The sequence below is a fragment of the Piliocolobus tephrosceles genome, chromosome 15 (assembly GCF_002776525.5).
Source record: "Piliocolobus tephrosceles isolate RC106 chromosome 15, ASM277652v3, whole genome shotgun sequence".
NCBI lineage: Eukaryota > Metazoa > Chordata > Mammalia > Primates > Cercopithecidae > Piliocolobus > Piliocolobus tephrosceles.
Genome location: NC_045448.1, coordinates 8,742,813 through 8,756,389, shown reverse-complemented (window position 1 = coordinate 8,756,389; position 13,577 = coordinate 8,742,813). Strand labels below are relative to the sequence as shown.

Sequence of the window (13,577 nt, the reverse complement as noted above, 5' to 3'; positions counted from 1 at the left end):
GCAGATGGCCACCCCTGGGGGGTGTGCTCACGTGGTCTTTTCTAGATGTGTTCTTGGTGAAAGAGAAAGCAAGCCCTCTGAGTCTCTTTTTATAACGGCACTAATCCAGTCAGGCCAGGGCCCTACCTGTCCTCACACCCTCATCTAATCCAAATTAACTTCCAAAGGCCCCATCTCCAAATGCATCACATTGAGGGTGAGGACTTCAGCGTATGAATTTTGGGGGGGAAACAGACATTCAGTCTATAGAGTCCTTTTGTGTTCCTGGATCTTATGCAGGTTACTGTATTACCTTTTTTTCTTTTTTCTTTTCTTTTTTTTTTTTAAAGACAGAATCTCACCCTGTTGCCCCCAGCCTAGAGTACAGTCATGTGATCATGGCTCACCACAGCCTTGACCTCTTGGGCTTAAGTGATTCTCCCACTTCAGCCTCCTGAGTAGCTGGGACTACAGACTACGTGCGTCACGAGGCACGAATAATGTTGTATTTTTTGTAGAGAGGGGATTTCACTATGTCGCCCAGGCTGGTCTTGCAAGTGATCAGCCTGCCTCAGCCTCCCAAAGTGCTGGGATTACATATGTGAGCCACCATGCCTGGCCCATATTACATTTAGTCGTTGTGTCTCCTTAGCTTCCTCCAGACTGTGGCAGTTTCTCAGACTTTACTTTTTTTTTTTTTTTTTGGTGACCTTGTCAGCTTTGAGGATTGCTGGTCATGGATTTTGTAGAATCTCTCCAGTGGGATTTATCGAGTGTTTTTCTCATGAGTCTGTGCTTATTGGTGTTTGAGAGGAAGACTACAAAGATGAAGTATTGTTTTCATCACATCATTCCAAGGCTGTGTACTTTCAGTGTGACTGATCACTCTTAATGTTAATTTGATTACCTGGCTGAGGCAGTGTCTGTCAGATTTCTCCACTGTAAAGTTTCTCTTTTTACTCCCACTTTCCATATTGCACTCTTTGGAAGAAGCCATTCTGAGCAGCCTATGCATAGGGATAAACTGTGGATGCTTTGAATAGAGGAATTAGCTACTCTCGTTTACCTCTGAAGAAGCTCTCATTACTGTGTGGAGGGCAAGAGTTGAATCAGGGAGGGGAGTTGGCTTGTGATCACAGTAGTCTAGGCTCGGTGATGGTGGTTATGGTGGGTGTGGTGAAGAGTGGCCTCATTTGGGATATACTTGAAGGTAGAACTGATATGACTTACTGGTGGATTGAATGTGGTTATGAGAAAAAGAGAATACTCAAGGATGACGCTTCCTAAGTTTTTGGCCAAAGCAGCTCGGACAGATACTTGTAGGGAGCTAGGGGAGAGGGTGGGGAGGACTGGAAGAGAAGTGGCTTTTGGAGCATGGGAAGGGGTGGATATGAAAGGTTTTCCTTTGGGCTGTGTAACGTTTCAGATGCTTGTTAGACTTGGAGGTATAAACATGTAGACCATTGAAGATGTGAATCTGGAGTTCAGGTATAGATCAGGTCTCAATATTCTATTTGGGGGTCACACATTTTATCTTTAAAGAATTCCGTGTATTTTCAGAATAAAAATTTAGTTTGGTAGAATAAAGAGCCTGTGGTAATTCGATTCGAATTATGAAAAAAATTTAAATCAAACTATTTTTTCCCCTAAAAGCATTGTGAAAAAAAGGGTAAAATGTAGATGATTTTCAATCAGCATCAGTGTGACCTGTCTGTGTCTGACCTAAGTCTCAGCTAATATATCCAGTTGAGCAGTAGAAGATTAAGAATTTGATTTGCATGTCTTAAAGCCGTTGAGAAAAGGAACTAGACATTTTAGGTGTTTTTTTTTTTCCCTAAGGAACTATATGCATATATTTTGAGCCTTACATTTTTCTTTCTTAGAGGGAAACTAGTCAGGAGTGGGAGGCCTCTGAACAAGCTGCATTCTGTGTAGCCGCCAGCTTTTCTTTCTCTTTATCCAGGAGAACACTGGCCTTCAGCGCCTCTTTCTGCTTCCCCTCGTTCAGACCAGTGGGGGCGACTGGCTTTCCTGTCTGACTCTTCCTGTTCTGGTAATGAAGATAGGGAGGCTGAAGGATTGATATTATTTGGCTCCCTATTTAGAAGGTAGTTATGTAAAATTAAATAAAATTTGGCCGATACCACTTATAACTTTAAGTTGTTGTAGAAATTGATTCATTATTATTCAGAAAAGATAATTTTAAGTTAATAATACTGGAAGAATTTATGGGTTTTTTTCTCTTCCCTTCCCTTCCCCCTAGTTCTTTATTTATTTTTAGAGCTTTTTGTACTAGTACATCCTCCCTTTTCTGGGGAGTTGATTTGAAAAATTAGATTTGCAAGAGAATGTATGCTTTTAGAGGATGATGACAGCCACTTGCACTGCAACTTAAGGAAAACCCTTTTCAGCTCCCTGCGTGCTCTTTCTAGACCCCATCCCAGAGAGGGATGACTTCTGGAATATTGTGTTAATCATTTCCTTGCCTTCTTGGTAATGTTAACCACAAATGTTTATATGTATGTGGTAATAAACATGAAATTTATCATCTTAACCATCTTTAAGCGCACAGCTCAGTAGTGATAAGTATATTCACAGTGTTGAGCAGTAGATCCCCAGAACTTTTTCATCTTGCAGAACTGAAGTTGCATATTCATTAAGCAACTCCCTGTTTTCCCCGTGTCCCAGCACCTGGCCTTTTGTTTTTATGAAGTTGACTGTTCTGGATACTTAGTGTAAGTGGAAACCTGTAGTGTTTGTCTTTTTGTGACTGGTTTAATTTCACGTAGCATATGTTTTCAATGTTCATTTGTATTTTCACATAGGAGGTATGTTATGGGACTTCATAAAAGCCAGAATTTCTTTCCTTTTAAAAGCTTAATCACATTCTATTCATAGTTCTTAATTTCCATGTGATTGAAATTATAACATTTTATTCATGATTTGTGATATTTTTGTACTTAGTTTAGGAAAGTCTTCTATATGCTGAGATCATAAAGATATCTTCCTATATTATCTTTTTAAGAAATAATTTTTATTTTAAAACAATATTAAACTCACAGAAAAGTTCCAAGTACAGTTTAGAGAACGTTTTCCTGAACATTTGAGAGTAAGTTGCTGACTCGTTGCCCCATCACTTCTGAATACATTTGTGAGATTTCCTACAAAAAAAGGACATTCTTCTGTGTAATCTCAAAATGACCATCAAAATTAGGAAATTAATACATTTCTATAGTTAAGTCTTCAGATTTTAAGTTTTACCAGTTATCACATAAAGTCCTTTTTGGCAACAGCATCCAGTTTAGAATCACAGGTTGCATTTAGTTCGCGTGTCTCTTTAGTCTCCTTAAGTCTGGAACACTCCCTTTATTGAATTGAGAAGTATTCCTTCTTCTGTTTTCTGGAAGGGATTGTGTAAAACTGGTATTAATTCTTTTTTAAACATTTGATAGAATTCTCCAGTAAAACCATCTGGGCCTAGAGATGTTTTTTTCTAGGAGATTTTAAATTCCAAAGTGTTTCGTTAACAGTTACAGGGCTATTTAAATTATCTATTTCATATCAAGTGAGTTATAGTAGTTTGAGTATGGAATTGGTGCATTTCACCTAAGAAATTTCCATTTTAGCTAATCTGTGTGCAGTTTTATTCTTCCTTACTTTATATAGATATATTTGTAATGAAAACACAATATGTATTTATGAAAATAAATATGTATTTTACATCTGTATCATATACTTTTATATCTGTATCATATAATTTGGGTCAAGCTCTAGATGCAGTCAGGACCTCAGTGGCAGGCTGTATTCTGCACAGATGGGAGTCTCAGTGACCTGTAAAGTCTGTGCCTTTACACACTTCAGAATTTGCTACGCAGGAGTCTCTCTGACCGTGCAGATAGTTGTCCTGTGGCTATTCTGTGCACACACCTCATTCTATTTCAATTTTTTTCCTTCAAAACAGTGTGATACAGTGAAAATCAGATTTGCTATGGTCCCTGCCCCCAGGTTGCTTAGAGTCCCTGAGGGGTTATGGAGAAGTAATTAGGAAATTGGGAATCAGAGTGGTTTGTTTTCTGATGAGGAAGGGACAGGTCCTTATGAGAACACAGAGAAGATGTACATGTTTTATTCTCCTCTGCATCTCTAGCACCGGGTACAGTACCTGGCATATAGTAGGTTCTCACTAAATCTTTGTTGAATGAATGAATAAACTCAGAGGTGGGTTGATTGTATGGTCATTTTTGGGGAGATCTTACGTCTGAGCTAAGTTAGTGATGTCCACTGGAAGTAGATGGATAGAGGGAATTCTCCCAGGCGGGTGCAATAGTACGCAGTGTCATAGAAGCAAAGAAAGCTTAGCGATCTAAACAGTTGTCTAGAGGTGACTATTTGCAAGTGAGGAGTGGTTTCCAAAAGTGATTACAGATGGAAGACTAAGAAGAAGTTACTCTGACCAAAATATATATTGGACAAGGTTAGCGAAGAACTATAATTGATTTTTATGGATTAGCATTTTTGGTTCTGGCTGTTGTTTACCATTGTTAAGTTTAGTTTCTAATTAATATACCTTAAGAATAATGCTTCCCAAAGGAATGAGAAATATTTTTTTGTGAAATGTGGTACAGCTTTCTCCAGGTCTTACCTACTCGTCTTACTCAGACTATCTTTGCTCGAAAACAAACCTTTCCTATGCTGTAAATATGTCTGTGATAAATCATGAGTTGACTGCTCATACTGGTGGGTCATACATGAGCATTTTGATGTGCCAGATACTGTATTGAGACCCTGACATGGGTTACCTCACTTAATCCGGACAGCAGCCTATCCGAGAGGAAACCAAACCTGGGTTCACTCCCACTTTACAGAAGTAACTAAGGTGTGGGGAAGTTGAGTGGTGTGTACCCAGCGTCACTTAGGTAAGCCCACTACTCGTATTTGGATCTAAGTCTGTCTGTCTTCATTAACCATTGAATTTTGTGTGCTCTTTCCAAGGTTTCATATGTCTTTTTATTTAAATAAAAAAGACCTGGGATTTAGTTTTGGGTACAGATCTTTAGAAAGTTCATCAGTTAAATAGGGAAATAGTTTGTAATGAAGTAACATATTAGGACACCCCTAAAGGAAATTACAGAAACCCACTTCAGCTAGCCAACATGTCTTCCCTCCTTTTTTCTTTCCTGTTTCCCCCTCCCTCCTTATCCCACTGCTCCACTCCCTCTCTCATCCTGCTTTTCTTTGAGTGTTGGCCCATTCCCTCCTGTCATAGAAGCAGCTCATTTGAAACCAGCTCCACGTGTGATCCTGGGAAGGGAGATCATCGTCGTCTTTGAGGCTCTGGCAGAAATGCCCTAGGGAAGACTCTTGTTCCTGGGGCCTGGGGCTGTGACAGGACTTTGTGAAGCTACATGGAATGGGGCTGTTGGGGGTGACAGAATATCCTTATTTCATCTTGATAAGACATATTCGATGGCTGAAAGCTATCATTATTACGTAAAGATAATGCACAGTATATTTTAATAGGTTTATCAAGATATAATTCATGTACCATACAACTCGCCCATTTAAAGTGTACAATTCGATGGTTTTAATGTGCTCAGCTGTGCAAATATCACTGCTGTCTAACCTGGAACATTTTCATCACTAAAAGAAACCTTATACCATTAGCAGTCACTCCCCATTTCCCCAAACCCCTCAGCCCTAAGCAACCACTCATCTACTTTCAGTCTGTGTAGGTTTGCCAGTTTCATGTAAGTGGAATCATACAATATGTGGTCTTTTGTGTCTGGCTTCCTTCATTATCATGATGTTTTCAAGGTTTATCTTTGCGTATCAGTGTGCATTTCGTATTGCCAAATAATACTTCATTATGTGGATATACCACATTTTATCCATCTGTTGATGGACATTTAGGGTGTTTTCACATTTTGGCTATTATGAATAATGCTGCTGTGAACATTTTTGTAGAAGTTTTTGTGTAGATTTAAGTTTTCAGTTCTCTCATGTATATACCTAGGAGTGGAACTGCTGGATCATATGATAACCGTGTCTCACATTTTGAGGAACTCTTTTCCAAAGCGTCTGTACTATTTTATATTCCCATCAGTGGTGTGTGAGAGTTCAGTTTCTCTACATTCTTGTCAACGCTTACAATCTTTTTGATTTTGGCCTCTTGGTGCATGTGAAGTGGTATAATTTATAATATTTTATGAAAAGGTTGTTTTGTGTTTTAAACACTTGCCTGTTTACTTGTTTTTTTTTTTTTGTTTGTTTTTTTGCCGTGTATTGGAGCTCTCCCAGTTGTCTCCCTGAACCTTTTCCACCTCAGTCCAGGTGGCCAGGTAGGCAGACCATGTCACTCAAAGGATCAGAAGTGCATGTTTGCTTGTTTTTCTTTTTCTTTATAAACTTCATAATCTACAAGTACAGATAGGGATTATTCTTATTTTCATATTAATAAACTATGACGTAAAGAGGTTGTAAATGCCAGAGGTTATTTGGTCAGGGCTGAAACAAGGGTTTGTTGTTAGGGTTGATTGGGTGGTGTTGAGCTGCTTGCCTCAGATCTGCTGTTGTCCGCCTACTGTGATGTGGTAGGTGCATTCCTGTGGCACGCATTCCCACTGTGTTCACTGTGTTATATGTAGTTCCCACACCCTAGTTGCATCTCTACTGCTTTTTTTCTTAGAAATGTGAGGGCAAGAGTAATGTTTTAGGAATAATCTTTATTAAATTGTTCACAAACTTGACTACTTTAATTTTCATTAGTATAAATTACTTGCAGCACACCAGAACTGAACCACTTTTCTATGATTCACAATTGGTGCCTTTGAGTACTTAATTATGATGACCTTTATCAGCTGTGTAGGGCTGTTTACCATTCACCTTGGGGTTGGTATAAAATGTGATATTCTGGCAGTCCATAGTCTGGGATGCACAGATGGTTTTCCATCTGCGGCTTTCTCCCTGGCCCTAAAGAGGCTCTATTGTTAGGAGTGGAGTCTGCGTTTCAGGACTCCATGTTGAGTCTTGCATTGTCAGCACAACATGAAAGAATCTATGTTGATCACACCTTACGCAAGAATCTATGTTGATCTCTTGCCATCGATTTGCCACATGCCACTGTGTAGTTTGGAAGTCAAAAACTTGTGATTTAGAATTGCTGTTCAGCTCATGCTTAATATTATAATGGCATCAAGCAGTAGCAAGAAGAGATTACACGTATTGGCTACACCCCCTAAATTTGGAATAATACAGTGATCTGCATAAGATAAAAGGAAACATGAGCTTGCAAGTATCTTAACACATACTTGTTAAGCTGATAATGTGCTGGGACTAGGTGCTGGGGGATACAATAAACAAAACAGATAAAAATCCCTGTCCTTATAAAATGGACATCCCAGTGATTAATTTAATGATTTCCTAGAAGATCAATTCATCATATGTGACATTTAGGCAAAATAATCTATTGCGATTTTTTTTTTGGTAGCAGTTTCTGGAAACTTTAAAATTCTAAAAAAGAAAGATAAGAAATTAAAAATGCCTAAATTGATTCATTTAGATAGTGTATTATGTAAGTGATTATTGGTTAAATATCCCAAAGGCAAGATACCGCAGATCCCAATCTATCCATTAAAAGTTAGTACTTTTTGTATTGACCTGATCCTTCTTGAAGAGTGTACTATTTTAGTGGGAAGCAGTATAATTTCAAAATCACATCATCATATCCATAAGTTGATAAGTTGATACTGTATCTAATGGAAATCTGATGATAATGAGGCAGGCCAGTAGAGGAGTTTTTTTTTGTTTTGTAGAAGCATAATTTGAAGATGTGTAAAATTAGCACTCTGGAAATTGATCTTTATTTTTAAATATTAGGTAGGTAGTGTGCTGATGTTGTAAAAAAGGTTTGAGGAAAGCGCATGTCACACATGAGTATGGAAACCCAATCATCACACTTAGGAATTAAAAAAAGGTCAAAATAGATGTCCGCTCCCCTGCCCCCCCCCCCTTTTTTTTAAGGATGCTTTTTAAATTTTTATTTTACTTTAAGTTCTGGGATGCAAGTGTAGAATGTGCAGGTTTGTTACATAGGTATATGTGTGCCTGTGTAGTTTGGTAGTTTGCTGCACCTGTCAACCCATCAGTTAGGTTTTAGGCCCCAATGCATTAGCTATTTGTCCTAATGCTCTCTCTCCCCTCACTCCCCACCCCCTGACTGGCCCCAGTGTGTGTTGTTCCCCTCCCTGTGTCTGTGTGTTCTCATTGCTCAACTCAGGTGGATGGATGCCTTTTACCCCGTAGTACCTAGGCACTTGGAGAGGAATGCTTTCAAGTTCAATTAGGAAAGGATCACAATTCTTATTTGGGCTAATGTTTCTGATAGTCATAGCAGGAATGAATGAGTGAATAGATAAATTTTATTAGCATAAATAAATGAATGAGTGAATAAATTTTGTCTAATATTTTTAGATAAATTAGTAAATTTACTTATTATTATAAATAAGTAATTGTTTACAAGATACTTTTAGATGATGAAAAATACTGTAAAGTCAGTAACATGGGGTCCATGACAAGTGACTGGGGATGCTTCTTTAGATTGTAAGGTCTGTGAAGCTTTGGGAGATGTTATGTGAGTTGTGAATGGTGAAACATCTGTGTGCACTCCAGGTGTGGTGGTGGGGAAGTGTCAGCTTTGGGTTGGAAGTGAGTTGAGTGTGTTGGAGATGGTCAATATGTTGGAATATAGCCAGTGAGAGAAACAGTGTGAGATGAGGCTGGAGAGGTGGAAGGGGCCTTGGTCTTTTAGGGCAGAATAAGGAGTGGAGATATTATTTTAATCATGGCAGTCTGTAGAGTGTTTTAGGTCTGGGGATTGGTGGCCTCATGTCTGTGGCTTCTGTGTAGGGACTGACTGGTAGAGTCAGGAGAGGAAATGGGGACCTTAAAGAGCTGTTGTCCAGACAAGAAGCCATCGCAGCCGTGGAGACAGAGCCCGGCCCAGCTTTGTGATGTGCTTTGAAGACAGAGCTAAGAAACGTAAGTGTGGATTCCTTGTGGAAGGCAGTTGATGAGGAGTCAGGGGTTGATTGCTAGGTGTTGGTCGAAGTGTGATGGTGCAGTTACTGAGATGGGTCAACTTGGAGGAGAGGTTGGTGGTGAGGGAAATCAGCAGCTCCATTTTGGCCACAATCAATTTTAGATACTTATTAGATATTCAAGTGAGGTGGTTTAATGGGCAGTCGAATAAATATCTGAAGTTCAGCAGAGAGGTCAAGACTAAAATGACAGAGAAAGGTGTCAGCAACGTAGAGCTCACTTCAGAGCCATAGGACTAGACGAACTCCCCATTAGGGAGTGGGCTCTGCAGTTTACTTCCTTAAATTGAGAAAGTTGGACGCGATGGTGTTTAAGGTACCCTTTTTTCCCCCCCAAAATTAGATATTCATCGAGTTCTAGGAGCCTTTGTAAGAAACTTGAAGTGATGAGAATTTTCTCTAAAATGCTCTAGCTTCTTTTAAGCCATGGAAAGGATGAATGGGGAAGAAATATAGACATTTCAGTATTCCACATCTGTATTCATTCCACAATTGCTTGTCCACAAAGTGTGATATGTAACTTCAATGAAATACCCTTCTGAGAGGGAAAGTAATATCAATCACATTGCAAGGTTTTCAGTTGAACCCAGTGGTGGTCAATATGAACTTATTTTTGTTAGAAAAAATTTAAACAGCTTCATTGAGGTATAAGTGACACCCAAGCTGTACATACTACAAGTGTAAAATTTAGTGTTCTGACATAGGTATCCACCCATAAGGCTGTCACCACAATAAAGATGATAGACATATCTGACACCCAACAGTTTCCTTGTGCCCTTCAGTACTGTCTCCCTCCTGCCTCTCCCTGGCCTCTATCCCCAGGCAACCACCGATAAGCTTTTTGTCACTATAGATTAGTTTGGGTTTTCTAGAAATTCATATAAATAGAATCATGCAGTAGGCACTCTTCTCTTCCTCTGGCTTCTTTGACTCCACATAATTATTTTGAGATTCATCCATGCTGTTGTGTGTGTTAATAGTTCTTTCCTTTTTGTTGCTAAGTCAGTCATATCCTATTGCATGGCTATACCAGATTCACTTGTGCAGTCATTGTGAAGTTAGACTGCTTTCTTTTTCCCTTCAGCAGGTCTTCTGATTTGCTGGTATTATTTGTAACCACCTAAGAGATTAAACGTGTAAATGTGCACACACACACAGACACGCTCCGAACTTGCTTTATGGAGGGGCTTCCTTGTTCTTGTATTCATCCCCCTTCTTCCTGTTCAGGGATGGGCTGGTTGGCTTTTCATTTGTCAGAGCAAGCTTGTCAGTGTTGGGAGAGGAAGCAGGCCCATCCTTTCTGTGCATCTGTGTTCTGCGTGATGTTTGGGATGTGTGTATGTTGTTGAGCCTTACTTATTTTTTATCTGGCTTGTATTTATTTCAGTAGGTCGCCTACTGAAGCTTCATAGTTTAACCCTTCCTTAGGCTTCATTCCATTTGTGGATGCAGTTAATCTAGTACCTTTTAATTTCATAGGAAGTGTAAATAAATTCCTTCTCAGTTCATTGGAATTTTTTATAGTTGGTTAAGACAGAGATCAAAATGAGACAAGCACTCATTAGCCTGGTAGGTAGGTGCCTACCTTTAATCTCTGTGGTGCTTTGATTAAATCGCTCGCTTTCTGCTTCTGTTTCGGTGCATTTGGAAAAACTCACTGCTTTTTGGTTTGTATGGATGATCTGAGAATATATTTAGGGATTTGTGAGTTAATCAACCTTTGGGAGTCTGGCTGTTTTTAACAACATCAGCTTTAGCGTGGAGTTTATGGATGTCTGGGCTGTAGATTGGCAGTTCTCTGTGCTGTTGTCTGGGGAGAAGAGGAGAGGATGTTGTGTCTGATGTACAGGCTTGTCCTGGCAGAACAGGGCTTCTTGCTGGCTGAACCCAGTGTGTTTGGTGTAGGTGGGATTAGAATGGGCAGTGGCCATATAATTCAGGAGATAAGAAATAGTCTTAAGAGAGGCATGCCAAATAAATCTCTGTACTTTGTGTTCTCATGATGCTGTTTCTCTGCCTAACATAAGACTTAGTGGCCATCATTTTTTTTTGTATTATTCATTTAATTGTCTTCTTTTACTGGCCTGTAAATTTTGTGAGTACAGGGAAAACCATGGCTGTGTTGTCTGTCCATCCATTGTACCTATACAAGAAGTGTTTACAGAATGTTATTAGAATGTATCCTTATGCTTCTTGTATTTATTTTACATTTGTGGTTATAAAGTTTCTAGTTGTAGCAATTAATGTTAAGAGTTTTAGGCCCTTTAGGAATGATGGAAGATAAATATGAGCTGTTTTATTAGTCTGCTCTCCTTGGTTTTAAGCAAACTCTCGAGGCATGATTCTGGCCCCCACTCCCTCACCCCCATTTTCCTTTCAGTGAGTGAAAGGCACAGATGGAGCCAGGCCTTCCACTCAGGGATTGGTAGGAATGCATAGATGAATACAATTTGTTCCCAAGCCATCAGAAGCTCACAATCAAAAAGGAAAGTCAGACTCACAAGCTAGTAAGTTACAGTTGAATATAAGCACGTACAGAAATTTAAAGTATTTTGGGATCCCAAAAAATATGAATAAAGGTTCTACTTTCTAGGTTGAAGAGGTGGGCAGAAGTGACCCCATTAAGTAAAACAGGAGATCCAGGAGGAAACGAGGCAGATTTGGTAAGATGGTGACATTGGTCAGGTACAAGTATAGTAAATAATTCAGTTTTGGGATGTTTTCAGTTTGAATTTTGTGCAGTGTTGTTCTTTTTAGGTAATCTGTAGATTTTTGTGTTGGTTTATAAAAAACGCTTTCCCCAGTTGGTAGCTTTGAATTCGTCTTCGTTATTTGTGAGGAGGCTATACTTTTTGGATTAGATATTCCCCGTTACCTTACCAAAGTTGGCTCTAAGTAGTTGAACCAACTGTCTGCTTATGTTATGCTTGGAAAAATTGTTTTTTCTATGGCAGTGACCTAGAAATGTTTGAAAATGCTTGCATCCTTTAGGGTGTGGTTGCCATTGCATAAAATGTACTGGGATGAAACTAGCAGATTCAGTATAGGGAGATGAGGTAATTACTATCTTAAATTCTGGTGCTCAGTTTCTTGTTGGGAAATTTGAAAACAAGCATGTATTATTTGAAAAAATCATCTATTTGGGAGTAGATAATAAATGTCCATGTTGCAAAATATCAAGGGAGATGGGTACGTAATGAAAAATAAGTCTCCCTTTTACCCCATCCTCTGGATTCCCAGGTGCCTTTCCCCTTCCGTGTGTCTCATGTACATGGCAAAGTCCACAGGCGAAAAGCAAGTGTCTTTGTTGTATCCCTTTTTAAGAGTGAGGAAGACTTTCCCAATAATCCCTAGCCATATTTCTCATTGAACAGAATTGCAGCACAGTTACAGTCCCAGAATTAGTTGTTGGTGGTGATTGATTGAGACCAGTGACTATTCATCCCATGAGACTAGGGAAGAGTCTAGCTTTTCTTAAAACACATGGCTGCCTGGTCTGGTTACTAAACAAAATCTGGTTTCTCTTAGCAGGGAAAATGATTACTGCTATGGGTTATCTAAAAGATCGTTACATCTTAGTGCTTAGTACTTGGTACAGGGCTACCTCATTCTTTGTAATGGCTAGAGAACATTCATTCCATTCACTTCATGTACATGCTTTAGTAGTCTCTGTCTTTTCCAGTTTTTCTATTATCACCATGCTGCAGTACATGTTTATAAATGTAAATACATCATCTTCCCTATTTCCAAATTGTTCCCTATTAACATTATATCAGTATATATTAAATACTTCCACCAACAGTGTTCAGTGTGCTTGTTTCCTTATACACTTGGCACTGCAGAGTACTGCTGAAGTCCATCTGATAGGTGAAAACGGTATTTTACTCTTATTTTAATTTCCGTTTCTCTTATTATAGGGTTTGGGCATCTTTTCTTATGAATGAATCATTGGTGAATCTTTTTCTGAGACCTGACTGTGCCTATGCTCTGCCTACTTTTCTATTAGGTGGTTACTGTTTTTATTATTGATATGTAGGAGCTTTAGATAGATTAAAGAAATCAGCTCTTGGTGATATGACTTATGTTACGGCTTTTAAGTTTGTTGTTTGTCCTTTGACTTTGCTTATGGTGTTTTGCCATGAAGGAATTTTTTATATTTATGTGATGAAATTGTATCTAATTTTTTATTGCTTCCATAGTTTGTGTTATACTCAAAATATTTCAGATATTACCTTTATCATATTCTGAATACCCAGTATGCGTTTGGATCTATCACTGGAATTCTAGTTATGTTTCACTGATCTGTCTGTTCATCTGTTCATCATTCTAGGTTTTAAAAAATGTGTTCTAGTCTCTGAAAGGAAAGTCATAAATTTTCTGGCTATCTCACATGATTATATTTCTATATTAGTTTTAAAATCAAGTTTTCTTTTTTTAAAATCCTATTGATATTTTTATTGTATGGACTTAATGATTAACATAGAGAGAAAGTAACATCTTTAT

At 38.7% G+C, this 13,577-nt stretch overlaps 1 protein-coding gene and 1 non-coding gene across 9 annotated transcripts in view; one reads left to right on the top strand and one right to left on the bottom strand.

The window, feature by feature from the left end:
• Positions 1-13,577, top strand: part of MBOAT2 (membrane bound O-acyltransferase domain containing 2) — a 153,338-nt gene that overhangs the window by 16,724 nt on the left and 123,037 nt on the right. The gene's annotated exons all lie outside the window — the stretch shown is intronic.
• Positions 7,849-7,953, bottom strand: LOC111532478. Its single transcript, XR_002728558.1, has one exon. It is a non-coding gene; the product is annotated as a small nucleolar RNA U13 (small nucleolar RNA).